Below are 23,070 nucleotides of genomic sequence, written 5' to 3'. Positions count from 1 at the left end.
TGCGCGGGTCCCGCTGCGTAGTGTGACTCTCTGTGCGGGAAGAGAGGGGGAATCCTAGTGAAACCTGCCACCTTTGGATTCCGGCGGGGCTGCGAGCTGCCTAGCAGGGACTCCAGTGACCAGGAGTCCCTGCGTGCAACACCTGTGGCCGCTCTCCCTGCCGGCACCGCCCCTGACAGGTGGAGAGAAAAGCCAGCGTCTCCCTTGTCTTGCGGGAAACTCTACTCGACTCAACAGCGTTTGGATCTTCCTGTGCCCTGCAACGCCTTGCCGGACCCGCTGCGCGGGTCCCGCTGCGTAGTGTGACTCTCTGTGCGGGAAGAGAGGGGGAATCCTAGTGAAACCTGCAACCTTTGGATTCCGGCGGGGCTGCGAGCTGCCTAGCAGGGACTCCAGTGACCAGGAGTCCCTGCGTGCAACACCTGTGGCCGCTCTCCCTGCCGGTACCGCCCCCTGCCCTCCACCTATTTCGCAGGGTGGAGCACCCGCTGCGCAGGAGCGCGCGGGAGCGACCGGGGCGTAGACCGGGCAAAGAGCGGGCCGTTTGAGGCCGTTCGAGTACGGCAGAGTCCGGCCCAGGCCCACCCCTTCTGTCCGATTGAAGGCCCACAAGGTAGGTGGTGGTGTTCGCCATACTAACCCCTGCCCTCCGGTGTAGCAAGGACAGACTGAAATTTACTGCAAAATCTAATTGTACGTACCCCTTACAATGCCTTTAAGATCAGGCAAAGAACGAACAGTACAAGTCCACACCACCAAGGGAGTCGTATCAGGCCCCCTTGATGCATTTATCACACGGGCTACGGGGATTCTGGAAAAGGAAATTGCTATGGTTGAAAAAAGACTCTCACTTGACCTTATCAGCGGTAAACGTTCATCATTGGGGGGACTAGCCACCATTACCTCCCCTGCACCACATGCTGCCTTTAACTGCGTCCAAACTTCTTCCACGGACGTCATCGTCCTTCTAGAAAGTGTGGGGGGGAGTCCAACTGCCTCTATCCAGGAAGAAGATGGATACAGTTTAGATGACTCTCATGCTAGTCAGGGGGGTGTTTCACAGATCAGTGGGGGGCTTGAACGTAGTCAGTTATCTGGATACCCCCCTCAATATCTCTAACACCACTGAAACTACAAACCACTCAGAGCCTAATACTGACCTTAGCATCAAAAAGAGAAAGTTGGATCCTAGATTGTCGGGGGGTAGAGAACGAAAGATTCTAAAAACAAATGATGTTACAGATAAAGGGAGCCAGGGTCTCCAGCTTCCGTCTGACACCCTAAATCCCCCTGACACTCAAAACCCCTCTGTATTTGCCAACTTGTTGTGCCCCTCCCTCTTGTCTTTGGGTTCCTCTAGTACTTGTCCTATGTGTCTTAACAGCGATGAAGTTTTGTTAGTAAAAATGGAGGCCATGTTTAAAGCTATATTACTACCTGTTTTAGAGCGGACAAGGCTCATGACCTCCAAAATTGACAGCATGGAGGCTATAACTAATTCAAACCATGCCATGTTACAAAACCTACTTGGCACTAACCATACGGGTGTCAGTAAAACACAATTAGCCACCAAGGACCCCGTTAGTACCACCCAGGCAAGGTGTAAACCTCCCCACATTAAAACCTTAGGGTCAAATCCCAACACGCCAAAAGGGCGGGCGAAGCAAAAAGCCACATTGTCTAAACTAGCTATGAGCACCCCTACACAGGCATCCAAGACACAAACTATGGTTAAGCAAAATACTGGTGGGCAACAAAGTACGGGACTACCCCCACAATCTAAAATAAATCCTGCCCCCCCCAGTACACATAGAGACCCTTTGAGCCAACGCACCACTAATAACAACTATAGGGAGGGGAATCGCAAAAGATTAAACACCCCTCGTGTTAACCTTCCGCTCGAAGCTGCCCAACACACTATAGTTCTGACAGGTGTAGCTCCGTTAAAACCAGGCAGTAAGGAGTCATTTGGGGATCTCCGCAACAAAGTAATCTTCTGGCTAAATAAAAATCGTCCCCTACCACCTTCATCTCCTACGGAGATATTATTTGTAAGAAGAGTTGATTGGGTGGGTCATGGGACTAAAGACCTTGAGGGAGACTGCATTTTGATTTCGTTTAAGGATGCATGGGTGGTAGATGCCATTAGAAGAGAACCTAGATTTGCAAGACAGGGGGATGTACAAACTTTAGCCCTATCCTATTTCTACCCCTATAGGCAAATACCCCCCCAACCTCGTCCCACTTTTCGCCAGGGCCCACCAATAAGACACCCCTTGACACTAACCCCTCTTGACCGCCAGCGTCCTTTCCTTTTTAATCATTTTGGCCCCTTTCTGACCTTGAGGCCATTGATTGACTCCATGTTGCATCTGGTGAGTCTTCCCCTGTTAAAGCTGTTGGATATGAGCCTATCGGGCATTGCATGGCGAGTCCATATACAATCAGCAGCCCAGCTGCTGTGGGGGGAGGCCTAGAGTCTAGGGCACCTAATTCATTCGTATACAGAGATGCTCAAGAGGCTATGACAATTAATGATCCTACAGATAATGCCAAGCTCATAAAGATTAAGTATGATAGAGGTCATAATCAGGCAGCTATTCCAGCTCCACCTTTGAAATCTCCCCCTGTGGCCGTACCGAATGAAAACTTGAAAATCTTGTCCTGGAACATCGCAGGAATCAAGGCCCGTTTTTCCTCCACAGACTGGCTGAACTTTGTTGATAACTACGACATCATTTTGCTCCAAGAAACCTGGGCAACTGACCCAGTCTTTAAGCTGGGTTATATCAACTTCTTTAAACCCGCGGTCAAAGGGGGTAAAGGGCGTGCCTCAGGTGGTCTAACGATCTGGGTGAAGCAGACATTGGGCCTTTATCCGACTGAGCTCCTTGCCCAGCATCCGGATCTCCTTCTAATCAAATTAAGCAAAGCTAACCAACGGCAATTGTGCACATTTTTAATATCTATGCCAGAGGATTGCCTGGTGGGCGTAGCCCGCCTCTGTTGAACATCATCGACCACAAAATTGCTGAAATGGGTAGTGGGATCGTCACCATCCTTGCTGGAGATCTAAATTGCACCATAGAGCCTTTGTTCGGCATAGGGGACAGTTGGAGCACGGCTGAGGACACTGCTTGGGATATCCCTGATCTAATTGTTGACAAAAGGGCCAAAGCATCAGAGGCGGCAGTGAATTGGATGGCACTCTGCCTAAATAGGGGTTTCCGAGCTTGCAATGGCCGCACAATCTCGGATAAAGTAGCCAACTGTACTTTCGATAATGGGCTAAGGCAGAGCCGAATTGACTACTTCTTGTTAAAATTGGAATATTGGCCTTTATTAATTGACATGGTAGTTATACAGCGCCCTGAAAGTGACCACAATCCTCTGTTACTATCATTGAAACTGCCAGATCTAAAGAGACAAGAGGAGGCTACCACTTCACATACAGGGGACGTTTTGCTAACCAATGATAGGAGGAGATTGAAATGGTCCCGGGTCTTGGAGGACAAATCACTTTGGGACAATATTAACACAATGGCCTACAATGTGTATAATGAGATGTCGAAAATTGATCTGGTGGGGGCAAACTCGGGATTGGCAAACCATGTTATGAATCTCCACACTAGATGTTTTGACCAGTTAAAGTCCCTTCTCACCCTCCTGTGCCGAAGTGCTTCCACCAAAACTATCCCCTTGCCCCAAAAATGGTACAACAAAAAATGTAGGGAGGCACACTCGGATCTTATCTCAACTATTAAATCTAGGGACATGGTCGCAGTTAAGGCGGCTAGGCTCCAGTACAGAAAAATCCTCTGGGAATCCAAACGGGAGTGGGAGGATAGGTTCTGGTCAGATCTTCTGGAGGCGTCCACCTCAAACAACCAAAAAAAGTTCTGGGATCTAGTCAAATGGGGGAAGGACCCGGACTCATCCACCCCGGCCAACCATGTACCCCTTGATGAATGGGTAATATTCTACTCCGCCCAATTTAGAGCCGATGACCCCAAAGCTATAAAACCCCTGGGCAGGTCATCCCCGTTAAGCACCCTCGGGGAGAAACTAATCTTTTCAGTTACAGAGGCCGAGCTGGCCCTGGGCCTGACCCTGCGAGGGAAAGCTCCTGGCATGGATCTGATACCGGCGGACCTATTTAAATCTAATCTAGCCTTATGGCTCCCATACATAACCATGATTGCTAACTCCTTAGCCAATGGAGCCACGATCCCAAAATCATGGAAGGGAGCTGAGATAATTCCGATATACAAAAAGGGCGATAAGTCTAAGCCAGGGAATTACCGTCCCATTAGCTTAATCAATTCCATACAAAAAATCATCGCGCGTATGGTTTTGGGACGGGTCCAGGGCTGGATCGAAACAGAGGCCATATTATCTCCCATGCAGGCAGGCTTTAGATCGGGAATAAGCACCATAGACCAGGTGTTTAGACTCTGCCTGATCTATTGGAAGGTGGTTTGGCTCTGCGGCGGTACCATCTTTGCTGCATTCATTGATCTAAAGTCCGCCTTCGACTTGGTGCCAAGGGATACATTGTGGGGTGTGCTGGAAAACCTACGATGTCCACCAGAACTTCTGGACCTCATTATTAGATTCCATGAGGATAACTACGCGAGGGTGAGGTGGGGAAGTCAGGGACAAGTGACGGAAACATTTCCCGTAACCAAAGGTGTCCGTCAGGGGTGCGTCCTGGCACCCACACTTTTCCTTTTATTCATCGACCAAGTGGTGAAATTCTTCATGGATACCCCCACCGACGCCCCAATGTTGGCGGGGACGAGATTCCCGCTTCTCATCTTCGCCGACGACACCTTACTACTCTCCAGAACACGCAGCGGGCTCCAGCGGGCTTTGAGGAGTTTTGTGCCATTAACAACTTGGTGGTAAATGTGGGGAAAATGAAATTTATGGTTTTTACTAGAAACCATCCAGTCCGGAGTTCTGTGAGGTTGAACGGAGTTAATCTCGAGCAAGTTGAGACCATGACCTACCTGGGGGTCACCCTTGACAGCCGCTTGAGATGGAAAGATCAAACTAACATCCAACATCTCAAGCTTGCACGTTTGTCTGGCTGTCTTATAAAAGAGCAAAAAGGATTTTCCACCAAGCGGGTTCTCCCTGCCCTTAGGATTTATGACGCCAAAATTACCACCGCTATTCTTTATGGCGCAGATCTTTGGGGCTATATGGACCTGCTTAACCTTTTTAGAACCCAATGTAAGTTCCTTCGGAACTTAGTAGGTCTCCCACAGTTGACTCCCTCAATCCCCCTATGTCTGGACCTAGGGTGCCCTCCGATCAACGAGATGGCTAGATTTAGGTTGGTGGCTCTGTGGAGACGAATATGGACCTCCCCTGACCTGTCTCTCTTTGCTAAAGAACTGGCTGAAGTCCGGTCAATTAGCGGGTCCGGAAAAATCCCATGGTTCTTAGCTGTGAAAACCATTCTCACTGACATGGGCTTGGAACAACTCTGGTCATCCCCCTCATCCAATGTTTTCCCCTCCAAACAAGAGTTCAAATCCCTGTACTGGGCCTCGATTCGTTTAAAAAGAGTCTCATTCTCTAGTAATATCAGCCTCACAGGCAGGTTTCTAACTTTTAAGCTAGATCTATCCCGAGAGCTCTATTGGGATGTAATAACCAAACCGTTAGACAAGAAATTGTACCACCAATTCAGAGTGGGGTCATTGCCTTTGAACTCTTTTGTTAACAAATGGACCACAGGGACATCGATCTATTGTAAAGGTTGCCCGGGACAGAGAGAATCAGAGGGACATTTTCTTTTTGCTTGTCCTAGATATACTGTACCCCGAAAGAAATGGCTAAAACCACTGTTCCAGAGATTACCATTTAAAACATCTGCTGAAGCCATTTGGGCGCTAAAGACCAACACTTCCGAGCTCTTTGTTGTAAGTCTGGCTAAATATTTGGGCTGGGCCTGGCTTTTAAGGTTAAAACATACGTCTTAGTTGCCAGAGCCCACATATAGTGTCTTGTAAAGTGACAAACCATGTACATTGTTGAATCCATCTGTTTTAGATTTTCCCATCTGCATCCATCAGGCAAGAAATGGTTTCCCGTTATTCGAAATGATTCGTAATGTATTGCTAAAACACCATGCGTTTTTTATTTACCCAGGTTTCCTTCTTATTGATATTTAATGCTTTTTTAATGTATTCAGTTTCTGCTTATTGATGTTTTGTATTATTGTATTTTAATGTGTCTTTTATGATTTGTTAAAAATCGAAATAAAGACTTGAAACCTGAGTGTAGAGGGTGGACAACGGTTGTTTGTGGACAAGTTTGTATACAATCTGCTTCCTGAATTATCGAATAAACTAAAAAGTTCTGAAAGTGCGTGGGCAGTTTCTTCCCCTGCTAAAATACTGGCTACTGCACAGTATTATGAGAATAGAGATAAGGAGGAGAAAGAGAAACAAGACAAGAAAAATAAAGATTTGAAAACTAAGGTGCTTTTACAGCAAGCTTATCCTCCGCGATCTACGCAGTCTCAGTTTTCTCAACCCCAACAGTTCCAGAAAGTGTTTCAGAAACCTGAGTATTTCGCACCACGTCTTCCGTTGGGTCCTAATCAATGTGCGTATTGTAGAGAAGAGGGACATTTTAATAATAGTTGTCCGGTCATATTACAGCGTAATAATGGGATGTCTGCTCCACGAGGTCGTGGTAATTCACAGTCAGGATCTAGAGGTAGAGGAGCAGCGTTCTATTCCTCCATCTACTACGAACTATTTTGATCAGCAGAGAGTTCAGTTCACACAGTATTATAATGACGATTATTGTGAAGAAAGGGCTGACGATTTTCAGATCGAATAGGACAGCCATGGACAAAGTGAGGGAGTTGTGTCGATTCCAGTAGATCAAAATGGGCCATATGTCACGATCGATACTATGGGTGTTTCAGAACCGTTTCTTTTGGATACTGGCGCGATGAGAAGTTCTATTATGCATGCTAAATTCCCTGGGGCACCTTTGTCTGGCTTAATAAATACTTCTGTAGGATGTTCTGGCGCCCCAGTTCGTAATCCGGTTTCTTGTCCCTTGCCTGTTTCGATTGGTCCTTATGACCTAAATGCTCCGCTTACTCTAACAACTGGCTGCGGCGAAAACTTGCTGGGTCTGGATTTATTGAAAAGATTACATGCAACATTGTATTGTTCCCCTTTGGGTGTGCATCTTACGTTGGGGAAGAAAATTACATCTTCCGTGTATCTGTCACAGGACAAGTTTCCACCAGAGTTGCTTTCTCTTCCTGAAAGTCTTTGGGCTACGGGCCCAAATGACGTGGGTTGTCTTGCAATTCCGCCATATGTTGTCACAGTTAAGGAGAATGTGAGCATGCCACCCATTCCCCAGTATCGTATCTCTAGTGATGGAGAGAGAGCACTTTTGGCTATTGTCGATGATTTTATACAGAAAGGCGTAGTTGAGGAAACAAGAGGTAATGTTTGTAACAGTACTGTTCTTCCGATTCTTAAGAGAACTGATCCTTCACAACCTCCTGTTTACAGATTTGTTATTGACCTTAGAGAGGTCAATAAAATTGTGGTGCCACAGTTTCCTGTTGTCCCGGCCTCGGCAGCTTGGTTTTCAGTTATAGACCTCAAGAATGCTTTCTTTAGTATTCCTATTGCTGAAGAAAGTAGGGATATCTTTGGTTTCTCTCTCGGAGGCCGAAGTTTTAGGTTTAAGAGAGCTCCTCAAGGCTATTGTGAAAGTCCATCTATTTATAGCAATGCTCTTAAGTCGCAACTTGATGCTTTTTCTTTGCCTCATGGCGCTACACTTATTCAGTATGTGGATGATTTGTTGGTGGCTGCTGATACGGAAGATGTGTGTAAGGAAGTTACTGTTGCGCTGTTACATCATTTGTCTGCACTACAGCATAAGGTGTCCCCCTCTAAGTTGCAATATGCCCGCCAAGAGGTTACCTATTTAGGTCATCTCTTGTCGAAGGAGGGAAGGCGATTGACCCCAGAACGTATTCATGCTATTTCACAGATGTCTGTACCCACTACGCAGAGAGAAGTGCGTTCCTTTTTGGGTATCACTTCCTACTGTAGACAATGGATTCCCAATTTTTCACTTTTGGCTAGACCTCTGTTGGACTTAACGTTGAAAGATACGCCACATCCGCTCCCTTGGACGGAGGAATGTCAGAAAAGCTTTGTTGCCCTACGTGCTGCTCTGTGTTCTGCTCCTGTGTTGGGTACCCCAGATTACAGTAAGCCTTTTACATTGTATGTTCACGAGAGACAGGGTTGAGCATTGTCAGTTTTGACGCAGAAATTTGGAGATAAGCAGAGGCCATGTGCCTATTTCTCCGCTACATTAGATCCAGTAGCTAAAGCTTTGCCCAGTTGTCTTAGAGCCACAGCAGCTGCGGTGATTTCTATTAGACAATCGGCTGGATTAGTGTTGGATAATACACTCATTGTTATGGTTCCACATGCAGTGGATACTTTGTTGAATAGAACCAGAACACATCATCTTACGAGTGCTTGTTTGTCTGGATACGAGCTGACACTTTTGGCGAGCCATGTGCACATCAAGAGATGTAACACGTTAAATCCAGCTACACTGTTGCCATTACCAGATGAGAAAGATGTTCAGGAGAAACATGATTGTTTTCTTCGAGCGGAAGAAGAAACGAAGGGTAGAATTGATTTGAAGGACAATCCGCTCAAGGACCGGATGGGATCCTATGGGTAGACGGTTCCTGTTTTAAGTTTCCAAATGGGGAAACTACTTCTGCCTATGCTGTTACCACCTTATGTACAGTTGTCGAGGCGGCACGTATTGGACATATTTCAGGCCAAGCAGCTGAATTGATAGCCTTGACTAGAGCGTGTGTGTTGTCAAAAGGAAAGAGAGTGAATGTGTAAACCGACAGCCAGTATGCTTTTGGCGTTGCACATAGTTTTGGCAGGTTATGGAGGGAGAGAGGATTCTTTACCTCTCACAGGACAAAGATCCAGCATGGTCAATTAGTGACTGATCTTCTTGAGTCACTTACCTTACCTGCACAGATAGCAATCATAAAGTGCAGTGCACATAAGAAAGTCACAGATGATGTGGGTCGTGGAAATGCATTTGCAGACGAGGTAGCAAAAACTATAGCTAGAAACACAGCTAGCCGAATGTATGTGGCAGGTCCTGCAAATTGGGTTAGGGAAATTGGAATGTGTAAAGATACAATTGAGAGTGTGAAAACGATTCAGGGAGAAGGGACTCAGAAGGAATTAAGAATGTGGAACGAAAGTACGGGGATGTTAGACTCGACGGGTTGTTGGACGGAATTGTCAGAACATCAGCGATGGTTATTACCGGACGCTTATGTACTGCTGGTTGTAACTATGGCTCATGGTCCAGCACACATTAGTTCAAAAGGCATTTGCAAGCTTTTGGCTCCTGTGTGGCAGAATGAAGGAATTCTGAAATGTGCCGAGAACGTGGTTAAGCATTGTATTGTTTGTATAATGCATAACCCAGAAAAAGGGTACCCCAACTCCGGCAGGTCATTTTGCTCCCCCGTCATATCCTTTTGAGGTGTTGCAGATCGATTAAATTCATATGGATCGATGTAATAACCTTAAGTATGTTCTGGTGGTGGTATGTGCCTTTTCCCGTTGGATAGAGGCCTACCCCTTGAAAGATAACACTGCTCTGTCAACTGCTAAGGTGTTACTTAAAGAGTTCTTCCCTAGATTTGGTTTGCCGCGCATTGTCTGGAGTGACAATGGCAGAGAATTCGTGGGTCAAATTATGCAGAAAGTATGTTCTGGTCTTGGGATCAGACAGAAATTTCATGCGGCAAACCACCCACAGTCAGCATGTTTGGTTGAGTGCTATAATGGTACACTCAAACTTAAACTAGCCAAGATTCAAGCCAGTACGGGTCTTGCTTGGCCAGATGCCTTGCCCCTAGCTCTCTTGTCAACCAGAACTACTGGACACTCTCGTATGGGACTTAGCCCGTATGAAGTGGTATTTGGACGCCCAGCAAACGTTTGGGGTGTCCCCCGCCCCAAAAAGTATTCTGATATACCATATCCTTTGCTAATTGACTATTTGCACGATTTGACTACTAAATTAAGTATTATTCGTCAACAGGTACAAAGTGCTTTGCCAGGAGCCTTCACGGACCCAGGTCACACCATCTTGCCTGGTGACTGGGTCTGCATCAAGAATTTCCAACGAACTGAAAACTTGGAGCCTCGTTGGTCTACACCTAAGCAAGTTTTGCTCGTCACCCGCACGGCTGTGAAAGTGGCCGGCAAGCAAAACTGGGTGCATGGTGTGCACTGTAAAAAAGTGCCATTACCATTACCCTTTGACCAGTGGATTCGCAGTGGTGTAAGAGAATCAGATACTGCAGCAGTCCCTTGTTTTGTGCCCTTCAGTGATGCTCAAAATTGTGGAACTCAGTCCGAAAAAGCAGACGACGACATTCTTCAAGCTGCTGTGCCTGCGCACCTTCGAATAGACACTATGAATCCAGAGACATTGTTTAAGGATCAGACAGTGCCGAGCAAAACTCGCTATAACTTGAGGTCGAGAATTGATCAGAAGAACTGAATACTTTGAACACATTTTTTCTCCTTCTTTCTCATACCATTTAAATACACTTTTTGGTTGCTTTGTTTTCTTGTTGTCCTTTTATTTTTATGAAGTATTAGTATTAGAAGTGCCATCCGTCTCCGTCGCAGGGTCACGGTAGGAGACTCAGACTGTAACCTGTTTTTTGTTCTTTTAGCAAGTGGCTAGCGCCTCAGGATATACAGAAGTACATAGCTGAGTGATTTAAGAAGATTTCCGTGAGCAACATTTTATTTAGATAAAGATGGATGATATAACAACCATAGGTAGGGAAAATAGGAAAGAAGAAATGAGATTGAAATATTGTAAATTATTGCGTAGTCGATTTGGCGTAACCTTGTGTATTTTTATGTTTTTGTGTATTTTATTAGCTTGCATCGGTTGGGTTGTCCATGTTCTACAACCAAAGAATGATGTTAACTCTACAACTTCTTTGCCCTCCCGTCTTTCTGTCCTGTCACATAAAATGCATGCTTTACCCCCTCATGAACAGATAAGGAGAGCTGAATACATGAATAATACATTCATTCAGCTGTTGCACCAACACCAATTGGCCGTCAATATGACTGATTGTTGGGTGTGCAGTCTTATGCCACATAATAAGCAGAAGGGAATGCCTTATTTGGTCCTCCCCTTCTCATATCAAGGTTTAGCTTGGGCCTATCTGACTATGTTTTCGGCCGCATACCACAACAAGCTTAGAAATCCTGTAAAAACTTCCGGAACTGGATTGGATTTCAGCCACAGCTCCTTAATAAAAGTTATAGTTGTAATGGCTAAGATTGTAGAAAAGTGAAAAATTCCGGTAGATGAGAAGAGAGCTTATGATGGATGGAATGTCACACACTATGTTTCGAGTCTTGGTGACTAAACTAAAAAGGGTGAGTCCTCTCCAGTATGGACTATTCCCCATCAAGGTAATTTTTGTCTCCAAGTAAACAGTAAGAAAGATGACAATAAGCAGAGTTATTAACACACTTCCATTTTCTTGTCCTCTGATTTCCCTCCAATGGTTCCATCTCAGGGAACATATTTTGTCTATAAGGAACTTCTAACTTTTCTGGAACTTATCATGTAGCTTTCCTTCTTCCCCCTACTTATTCGGCTCCGTCGGACCACCACAGAAGCAGATATAGCCGAGGTATATTTGACACCAAGGACACAGCAGCCCAAGAAGGAGGGGATTTCCTTAAAGGATTGCTTCCCTTTTGGGGTCCGATGATTAACAGCAGACACATCAGACAATTAGTTCGAGTGGTCGAGACCACTATTAATGTTACTGCAGGCGCAATAGGTAACATTACAGCAGAGCTTCAGGCTGATCGTCTTATGACGTTGCAAAATCGAATAGCGTTAGATGTGATCCTAGCAGACCGAGGAGGTGTCTGTAAATTGATCGGATCTAGTTGCTGCATTTATATTCCAGATGATGCTCCGGCAGTATATCAAGCCATTTCCAAATTGCATACCATCTCCGAGTCGATCCATCAGGATGAAGGGGATTGGTCTTTTATGGGATGGTTTTGGAGAATATTGTCAACATGTGGATGGAAGATCCTGACGCTCCTAGGAGCAATTTTGGCCATCATATTCTCTTGTTGCCTGTGTATTCAATGTGGTCCCGCAGTGTGTGGCCTGTTGGCTACTCTATGCGTCTCATGTCCTGCAACACAGTGGATAGAGAATATTAGGATGATGGTGCAGCAACAGCTCGAAGACTTTATGAACATCGATGCTGAGTCCGACTCAGATTAGCATGAGTTGGCTTGTTCTTGCCTGAGTAATGGCAAAAGGAGGTCTGAGGTTCTGTAAATTACGAATTCGTTCCTGCTCAACCTCCATTTTGTAATCGCCGCCATTTTGTGTTGCCCTCACTCAGGCAGCGTGGCGAACGCGATGTTTTTGTCATTTCTGCATTCACGTGTCAGGTGGCTTCTTTGCTCATGTTTACTGGCGAGTGTCAGGGTCTGGCCGAGTACACTAATTCCTGTCTGAGGTGATTAATCCCCGTCTGGACTATTTGTTGGCTCACACCATTCTTTCCCCCAGGTTATCTTATCTGCTGTCCTTCGCTACAAGTCTCCTGTATTCTCCTGTTTCACGACTATTCTTCTAACACATACAGCTGTGTTTTCTCTGCTTGTAAACCAAATTGTGTGGATTCACTCGATGTTTTACTTAAGGGGTCGAGTAACAAACGCAACCGGGAAACTTGAGTTACTTTGGGTTTAAGGCATTGTTTATAACATTTGTTTATGTCTCCTGCTCTTGTGTGATTGCATTTTGCATTGTATTGTACCATATATAAACCTGTGCGCCACGGAGTTAAGTGGCAGTCTCTTTTGAACCTCGTTGTACTGACAACTTCTAAGACCACTGTACTAGCTGCAGCTAATAAATACCATCTTCTATGCCAGACAAAGAGTCCGTGTCTCTGTATTTGACAAGGCAGGTGAATCCCGGGGATTTCAGGCGTACCCTGCGCCCCCGTGCCCTAAGGCTACGGTTCTCCAGTACAAGAGCTTCTTTATGTTGAGGTGTCCATGCTTCAGGGACTTTTTTGGGGTTGTATGACCCTTTCCAAAATGAATTGGCTTCATTCAGATGTGTGACAAGGAAATTTGTCCAGGCCTCTTCAGTGGCATAGGATTAGACCCCCTGACTTCGCTCACGATCAGACTGTTTTTGCAGCAGGAGAGGCACAGCCAGTCCAGAGGCAGCGTTCAGGACATCAGACCCCACAGACCCCTATACAACCTAGAGATGGGAGTGTCTCAAGACGCAGTGCACGGCCCTCCACCAGCAATGCTCCTGTTGATGAAGACACTGTGTTCTCTGGCCTTGAAGGCAGCATGCTGAAAGCAGAGCACCTGCAAGTAAAAGGTATAAGGTCAATACAGTTCCAACTAGCAGGATACAATCACAACATGACAGAGTTGCGGCTTGGTGTAATGGCCATGACAGTTGCATTGGAAGGACTGTGCAGGGAGATAAGGAGAGACAGGGCAGCCAGGCGCAGGGAGAAACATCGTCTCCACACCCAGCTGGACTTGTACACAAGAGCTGTCAACCGCCAGCCAACTGCTACAACCCTGCTGGCCCGAAGATTTGTCAGTATGCAGCATGAAATTGCCCACTGCTGCCAGGATGTGGGTAGGGACCTGGTGCAGATGACACATGCCGTGGACCAGATGCGTGCAGCTGCCACAGGTGGCATCGGGACACTTGGCACATTGGATACGGACAAACAGTCCAGCAGGAGCAGCATCACTCCACCACTTCCAGCAGACAGACCAGACGCCAGAGTGTGCGCAAGGGGAGAGTGGGTGATGACTCCAGTGAGGTCAGTATGCAGCCTGAGCGAGGGGCAACAGGGTGTGCACGTAGGAGGTGAAGAGACAGCAGGGACTCATGGCTATGTGTGAAGCAACACATTCAATATGGACTCATTGACTGATGGCAATTCTAGCACTGTGGCACAAACATGTGCAAGCATTAACAATAAAGTCACGCTGTGTGACAGATGTATTCCTGCAGTAAAGGAAATAAACATCACAGTTAAGCACCATTATGTGGCATTGTGTCTTCATTACTCAACTAGAAGTAGTTCTGTGTGATCTCATCTCGTCTCAGGCGCCCGGCAGCCGCCCCGGCACCACCGGCTGGTCTGCATTGTGGAGCTGGTTCATCCTCATCTGATGTGTCTGAATCTGTCAGATACACTGGGGTGCCGTTCTTGGTAGCGATGTTGTGTAGCATGGCACAGGCAACCACAATTTTGCAACATGTCTCAGGGCTGTACTGTAGCACACCTCCACTCTTATGGAGGCAGCAGCGGAAACGGCTCTTAAGGATTCCAAAGGTCCTCTCAAGGGCCAGCGTGTGGGTCTGTGGGCGCTGTTGAACCTCTGTTCAGCTGCTGTGGCTGGATTCAGGTACGGTGTGAGGATGTATTCACGTACAGCATACGCACTGTCGTCTGCAGGGTAAAAGTAGCTTTATGTTAAATACTGTCCTGCCAGTTCAAACCTTTACTGGCTGTGTGTTTGTGAGCCATGAAATTACTTAGCAGGTAGCCCTCTCCAAACTCGCCATTTGTGAGTCTGCGATTTAATCCACAGTGGCGAAACATGAATGAGTCATGTGTGCTTCCTGGGTATTTTGCCACAATATCTGTGATTATATGTTTTGCGCTGCACACTACCATAGCTATGCGGAAGTGTGGAATGGCGTCCGTGCGACAGCCCGTGTGAGCAGCAGACAACTTTCAAGAATTTCGGCAGCCTCCGGGTGTTGTATATTAAAGAACATATTCCCGGGAGATTGATTGTGGCAAAGAACGCAGGGACGAAATACTTGAAGCCTCCTCGCGTGGTACATATTTGTTTATTCTGATGAAGGAAGTGCATTCTAAAGGCTACGCCCTAATTCATGTGGATAGCCTCCACATCAGGCAATAATCTGTAGAAATTTCGCACAAAGGAATAGGTACAGCATACTTGTTATGCCTATATAAAAGCCCTAGTACTGATGAGGCCCGCAAGTTAATGGGCTGAAACGCGTTGACAATTTGGATATGGACACCCTATGAATTGATATTCATCGACAAATAATAATCAACAGTGGCTAAAGAATAAGGATCATATAAGGATCTCTCAAATACTGCGGTGATAAGGTGTACCTGTTTAATTAGGAATGCTCTTTTGATAATAGGGGATAGAGCATCCATCTAAACAGTAGGGGCTATAATAAATAATGAGTGAATGCTTAACCCATTATCTCCAATGCTTTGTAGATATTTGTGTAGGTTGACTGTATTTGTTTGTAAATAGTGTAATATATATGTTTATACTATATATAAAAAAAAGTGAAGTAAAAAAATGAATATACAAAATATTTGATAATAAAATACAATTTCAAAAAAGGAAGACATATCCGGTGAATTCAATTTGTTTATTGAGGTAATGACTGCCAACTGACATATTAGAAATGTAGAGATTTATTCTAGAATAAGAAATAGGGTCAGATAGGTAATTTATAAACCTGTTTGAGGATTTTGGATTGAATTGGTCCCACAGCATCATATTTTTTTTTAAACCATTTTTATTATTTTGTGATATAAAGAAAACATAGGGCGGACCATAATCATACAATACAGTTGTAGCAGTCAGCAGTTGAGACATGTGAATCAAGAATACAGCTGGTGAATACACAATCAGTACGAAGGACAGGAATTTCCGGCTCCGTATTGAAGAGACAGTATTGCTTAACACCCTCACTCACTCCGAGTCATCCTCGCTTTCCAACACTGGTGGCTCACACACATTACCCCGGTATTCATTCCGTGCCCCTCATATACGGATCCACTTCCGAGGGCACTCCCGGTTCAAATATACAGCTCGTTCCACCAACATTGCGGAATCTAAATCATTGCACCAATCTCTGAGTTTGGCATCACCGGGGACCCCCAAAATTTGGCTATATTCCTTTTAGCGTACATGATGCCCAATGTCATCCAATCCTGCGCATAGCGCGTTAAGTCGTTGTTCCCAAATATTCAGCAAACAACACCTAGGGTCCGGAGTCACTGATACCTTTACAGTCAGTCAAATTAGCTTTATTTCGATATGCAAAATATCTTAAAAAGCAGTGCATACATATTACAATAATAATAAAAGAATAAAAGCCTAGCCATACAATACATTTAAGCACAATACAAATAAGATGCAATTAAAATGGCGGCAATAAATTATCTAAAACGGTCAGACAAGATGACCTACATTAAACAATGTACAAAAGCCTTTTTGACCTAATTAACCACGCCCAGCTTAAAAACTTCGCTATACCACAAACAAGCAGGGGCCGCGTGTCAGATTTTAAAATTCGCAAATCCACACTGTAGTGTCTGGTACCCAACTCTTTACACAATGGTTTTAACCATCTGTTTCGAGGCGCTTTATAAGCAGGGCATTCGAACAGAAAATGGGGCACTGACTCAATCCTGGGAGGGCAGAAACGAAAGAAAGGGACAGTTTGCGCTGGAATCTTCCAGCGTGCCATCAGTTCTCCCACAGGGAGCACACCTAATCTGAATTTAAAATATAAGGCCCTATCTCTAGATTTTGAGATAATGTCGAGATAGGGTTCCCGGAGGGCTACATCCTTTACCATTAAAAAATCGCTAGAGGATTTACATAGATTAGGCTCATTATTTCTCTTGTTCATTACCCAGTTCCAGTACACTCTTTTCAAAACCACCTTAGGAGGTGCGGACCTAGAGTGCCACGCCTCTCCGAGGCCCAGCTCTTCTAACAAGTTTTTTACGTCCAATAGCCATCTTATTTTTGGCCAACCAGCCATGGATAATATTTCCTTCAGCCCCTCTGCTTAACTACCAAGTTCAGGGACCCTCCATATGCGAGCACAAAGGAGAAGGGGTCTTAGTCGGGCCAAGTCTTTAATGGGGCGACAACCCATATCCAAGAGCAAAGGAAGGGTGGGAGTGCTATTAGGGAGGGACATCAAATCCTTCAGGAATTTATTTTCAGAGCAGGATAGCTGATCTACATTCTGGGCTCCCCAATGCTCTGCCCTGTATAGCGCCGCACTAACGCCTCTTGCCGTATAAATATCTAGCACCGGGGCAATAGGTTTAAGGGTAGATAGCCTCTGTTCCTTAAGGAGAGCCCCCACCACCCTTTTATGACTTAGTAGCTTTTTATGGAGGTGACTATTCCACCTCATAGTATCGGAGAGGCGGATACCAAGGTAGTCAAACTCCTTGACTCTATCCAGGGGTACCATATTTAATGCAGGTGGCCGGCCAAGTTTTTTGGGAGGATTTAGGACCAAATATTTTGTTTTTTCTGTGTTGATCTTTAGCCCCCTAATCTCACAGAAAGATTGGAAATTGTCATGTAGGCTCCGTAGACCAACCGGGGATTTGGAAATTAGAAGGGTGTCGTCTGCAAATAATAAAGTGGGTATTCTCCTCCCTGCCAGGGATGGTGCGTCAGCAGAATTTTGTAAAAGATGCTCCACCACTCCGTTCACATATAATGAGAACAGAGTGGGGGCAAGGACGCACCCCTGTCGAACTCCTCTATTTACTATTATCCGAGCGGTCTTTTGGCCCTGATTGCTCCACCGCACCTGAGCAAAATTCTCAGCGTGGAGCTTCATTCTTAATGATAATTGATACAGAGGCATTCCCAAATCGAACAATACCCTCCAATAGGCGGCCCCGGGGCACTAGGTCAAAGGCAGTTCGCAAATCGATAAATGCAAGATACAGACTGCCTTTGCCCAGTACAACCACCTTCCAATATAACATCAGCAGTCAAAATGACTGCTGAATGATCCCCATGCCAGACCTAAAACCCGCTTGGAAGTCGGACAGGATCTTATTTTCTTCCGCCCACTGGAGCACCCTCCCAAGGACCACCTTCCCTGCGACTTTCTGAGATGAATCAATTAACCTTATAGGGCGGTAGTTTGCTGGGTCGTCCGCCCCCCTTTTTTAAAGATTGGGACGACCTCAGCGCCCATCCAAGATTCAGGGAGAGTGGCGCCGTGGTAGGTTGCATTAAGCAAGGCGGCGATAAGAATCCCCCATTCCGACAAGTTGAGGCAAAGCAGATCCCCTGGTAAGCCATCCGGCCCTGCAGCTTTATTAGGTATAAGGGTTTTGATGGTATTCTCCACCTCTGTGCCGCTCGCCTACTGTACAACATCCCTCGTTGGCAGTCAGCCAAGCATGCCCTAAAAGATCTTCATTGGCTTCCAGTTGCTGCCAGAGCTCAGTTCAAGGCCATGTGCATTGTGCACAAATCCTTCCATCGAACGGGCCCTGCCATCCTGTTCCCCTTAGTTGTGCCCTATGTCCCCCCCAGAACCCTCCGCTCCGGATCACTGCATCTAGCGACCACAACAAAAATCATCAAAGCAAGGTGGGGTGGTCGCTCTTTTTCCCACACGGCTGCTAGGCTCTGGAACTCCCTTCCCCTCGCCTTGAGAGGGAACCCTAACAGGATGGCTTTCAGGAAAGCGCTGAAAACACACTTGTACACAAAAATTTGTTAACTTCCCTGGTAGCCCGCTTCAGCAATCAATGTAAGCGCTGCGAGGCCTCCTGGTAGCTTGGCGCTATATAAATATAATTTTTCATTTAATTCATTTCATTTCATTTCATTTCTCCTTAGCAGTGAATGCTATACTCTCCCTCAACCCAGGGGGACCCAACACTGAAGGATCAATGGTGGCTTGCCCATCATCCACAATGGTAGTGTAAAGGCGAGCAAAATGCTCAAACCATGATCCCTCAGTGATATTGCATGTTATGAGCGAGTCGGTGGGCCTATTCTTAGATCTCACTAAATTCCAAAAGCCCCTAGAGTCTCTCCCTGCACTTGCTGCTTTCAAGTCACACCAAAACTGATTTTCCCACCCCTTCCTAGCTTCACTAATTGCAGCCCTATACCTCTTCCTTGCAATACCAATCAACCCAGTTTCCTTGGCTTTAACTGCGTTGATTAGATCCCTTTTTGCCTTCCTGCAATGGATAGAATACCATCCTGGGTTGCCCTTGGGGCGCCCCTGATTGCCTGCTCTGCCACCTCGACTATCTATAATAAAAAGATCGCCTAAGGTTTTAGTGGTATGGCAAAAAAGAGATGATATCTCCTGGGGGTTCATGCTAGTGAGCTGCAACCTGTTTACGGTCTCAGACATAGTTAGCCCTATTTCTAGAACCTTCTCCTCATCAATGGCAACCTTTGCCCATTTCAGGCGTCTCCCACAATTCGCGGGGCAGACTTGACTTGTCGACCTCGAAACGTGAGGTGCCTGATGGGCTTTATTTGCCTTCCATAAGGGGGTTAGGGATAGAATAAGTGGGTTATGGTCACTGTCCACAGATGGTTGAACTACCATATCCGACAGGTAGGCCCAGAGCTTGAAGTCCAGCAAGATGTAATTGATTCTGGACGAATGGCCAACCCTGTTGAACGTGTGAGCACCATCAGGGTCAGAGACTGTTCTTCCATTATTCGCCCTTAGCCCAAATTACAATGTGAGGGCATTTAATTGCACCACCCGATTGGACCACCTCTTAATTGGTGCTATGGATAGAGGTGGGATTCCTCTCCTGGTATCCTCGTCTAAAATACCCAAAATGTCATTAGGGCTGCAAGTTCTAAGTTCGTCCTCGAGGACCACTAGAGTCGGAGATGCCAAGCCCCCTTTGGGGGCCTCTTACATATATGTTAAAGACTTCTAGAGAGCGGCCGTTATGGAGCCCTCTCACAGCAATTCTCTGTAGATCAGGGGACCTGGTTTCTATATGCCTAATCTGACAACCCTGTGAGATACTGACCCAAGCAAGTAGGCCACCAGAGGGGCGACCTCTTCATGAGGAAGAAACAATAGCGGGCACAAAATAGGTTGTATACCCGACCTTATGACGTGGCTCCAAACACCAAGTCTCTTGGAAAATACATATCCCAAAGGACTCGATGAAGGTGTTCCACTCTGATGACTCTAGGTTACGGGAGAGGCCCGCTATGTTCCAGCTGACAATCTTCAACTCATTGTCAGTTACTACATGCTCATCTAGGTGTCGGGGCATAATCGAGTTGGACTCGGAATCAAATTCCTTTGTTACGGCCTCCGCTACTACCACTACACTAGAATTGGTCAAGCTTAGGCCACCCAAATCAGTTGTGTGTGGAAGGCCAGGGATAAAAAGAGTAGAGGGCTTGTGTGGGCCGTAGGAGTCCATGTCCACAAAACGGCTCTTACCGCTACTCGTGGCTGGTTTAGTGTAAGCAGGTGGAATACTAATCAATTCATGACTAACAGGTCAGCAACCTCACCATGGCCAGTGGGAACTAGAGCCTGTGTTCTGGTGCATCAAGCTAAAGGGAGCTGGGTCATGGGGGGGGTACCTACCTTGCCTTCCCTCCTCGTAAAACCAGTCACTTGGCCAAGGGGTTACTGGACGTGGGTTAAAGTAACTGAGGTCACGAGTACTAATACCAGAGGGACAACCACTAGATTCCTGATTACAAATGAATCTAACTACCCTAGGGTCTTTGAAATTAACCAGAATACAGTCTCCTCTTAGCTCCTTAGGCCTAGTGCCTACCCAGCAGACCCTTCTCACAAGCATAACCCGACCATCCATGAAGTTAGGTAATAGTCTATTTTCCCTAAGCCAAAAAAGTGTTTTATTTTTGAGTTCGTTATAGGACTCCTGCTTGCCTGATGCGAGCGGGGGTACCCCCGTTAAGACAACAACAAAAGGCTGGCAGTCAGGTGGTAGATTGGCGTGTTGGACAGAAATTACAGCCTTTTCACCTTCCTGCTGGCCTTTTGGGGCTGCGATCGAATTACCAGACCCAGTCATTTTGTCTCTTTTACTATGAGCAGGGGTCCTATTCTTGGCTGGGCACCCGACAGTAGTGTGAGCGCCCTCTTTGGCCTTATTGGCCACTTTGCTGTTTTTCCTAGGGGCTTCAGAATGCACTAAGACATCCGCGGCCTCCATCCCTTTACCTAACGGGACCCCCAAGGAGACACCCAAGTGTGCCTTTGTTGTGTTTGTGTTAGCCTCAATCGGTCCTTGCACTATCCCTACTAGGTTGAGATGACAGGTAGCATCCGGAGCTGTTGCCCTAGGGGCTGGGTTCCCTGCCATCCCATCCTCCCTTATTTTTGCATGTAATTTAATTAAAGATTTCAGGGAGAAAAAGTTGTCCAGGGAGACCTGTTCAAATATGTCCAGTCGTTCATTCAGTCATTTTATTCTCTCTATCACAGGGAGGATTAAGGAGCTCATTAATTGCTCGATCTGAGCAATCAATGTGGTTCCTGCTAGGGCGCCTACAATGGGGGCAGTTTGCAAATCTACATCCGGTTGTTCAAGTGAGGCACAAGGAGTCTCACCTCCCGGAAAACCACGCGGTTGTTTGCCTCCAGCCCCCATACCCATCATGGCTCCACCCCCCCTGCTACAATTCTTCCTTAGTTTTTTGTAGGGTTTTGAACAGCTACCCTTGCGGGGGCTAACAATGTGTTTCCTTTTGGTAGTTACAACTCCATCTCCTACCGACAGTGCTAGCACAGACTGGGAAGTAGTGACCTCATGACTAATGGATGAAGACAGATCAACTATGGGACGAGGAGGCTCAACAAGCCCTGGAGCTGGCAAGGAGGTTCTAGCCCCACCCTGAGCTATAGAATATAATCTATCCAGGCTAGCCCTAACGATACTAGCCCGTTGGTCATCAGAGCCAGGACAGTCATTGAGCAAAGGGACAGCAACATGCGAAGGGGAGGGAATCAAAGCCAGGGGCCCCAGGGAGGAACGTTTATGGGCAAGCGACTCACGAGAGAGGCAACGTTCCGTCAAAGCAATCTCATTCTCTACAAGCATAACTGCGCGAGTGAGAAACTTGCCCATAGTTCCACTCACACATCCGCCTCCCCCCCTCAGGCTCTTCCCGGATCGTGTTGACATTGATTTATGGGAGAGAGGCCTACAAGTAGAAGGAAGTATATATGGTGACTCAACTACTAAAACTAAACAAGGTTAATAGGGGTGGCAGTCCACGTACCCAGAGACTCCGGGGAGAAGTTCTTAGGGGGGTGGCCCAGCACAGCCCCTCTCGTCCCCGGACGGCCACAGACGGCCCGCCCTGTGCCCGGGCTTAGCCCGGCGTGCTCCCGCGCAGCGGTAGTCTGTGGCCAAGAAATAGCGCGTGTGACGTGCTATGGGTGTGGCGGGCAGGGAGCGCAGACCAGGTGTGCAGGGTCAAGCAGGGACTCCTGGGAGAGCGAGTCCCTGCAGCGCTTCTCTACCTGCCTGCCTGGTGTCACCCACACACAGCTCCTCCAGTCCCCTCGCGGTGCTAGTCCAGGGCAATTCTGCGAAGCGGCACCCGCATAGCGGGTGCGGCGAGCAGTCTCCAAAGTTCTCCAAACTCCTATCGGGCAAGGTGGCAGGAAAGGTGTCCCACTTCTGGGAGGAGAAGGTGGGATTTGAGCGCTTCAGTGGGCCGTGGGCGTGGCGGGCAGGGAGCGCAGACCAGGTGTGCAGGGTCAAGCAGGGACTCCTGGGAGAGCGAGTCCCTGCAGCGCTTCTCTACCTGCCTGCCTGGTGTCACCCACACACAGCTCCTCCAGTCCCCTCGCAGTGCTAGTCCAGGGCAATTCTGCGAAGCGGTACCCGCGTAGCGGGTGCGGTGAGCAGTCTACAAAGTTTTCAAAACTCCTATCGGGCAAAGCGGCAAGAAAGGTGTCCCCTTTACTACTTGTGACATGGTCCTCATGACCCTGGCCCAATATGGAGACATTAGAGGACAGTCCCAAATAGTGTGGAAAAATGATCCCTCCCCCCCACATCTCCTTAACCAAAATCTATGCGTG

The 23,070-nt window shown here is 46.8% G+C and overlaps 1 protein-coding gene across 1 annotated transcript in view; it reads left to right on the top strand.

The window, feature by feature from the left end:
- LOC144762687 (uncharacterized) overlaps nt 1–23,070 on the top strand; it is a 324,450-nt gene that overhangs the window by 241,124 nt on the left and 60,256 nt on the right. The gene's annotated exons all lie outside the window — the stretch shown is intronic.

Source organism: Lissotriton helveticus, chromosome 6 (genome assembly GCF_964261635.1).
Source record: "Lissotriton helveticus chromosome 6, aLisHel1.1, whole genome shotgun sequence".
Taxonomy (NCBI): Eukaryota; Metazoa; Chordata; class Amphibia; order Caudata; family Salamandridae; genus Lissotriton; species Lissotriton helveticus.
Note: the sequence above shows the minus strand (reverse complement) of the source record. Positions and strands in the feature narration are given on the sequence as shown.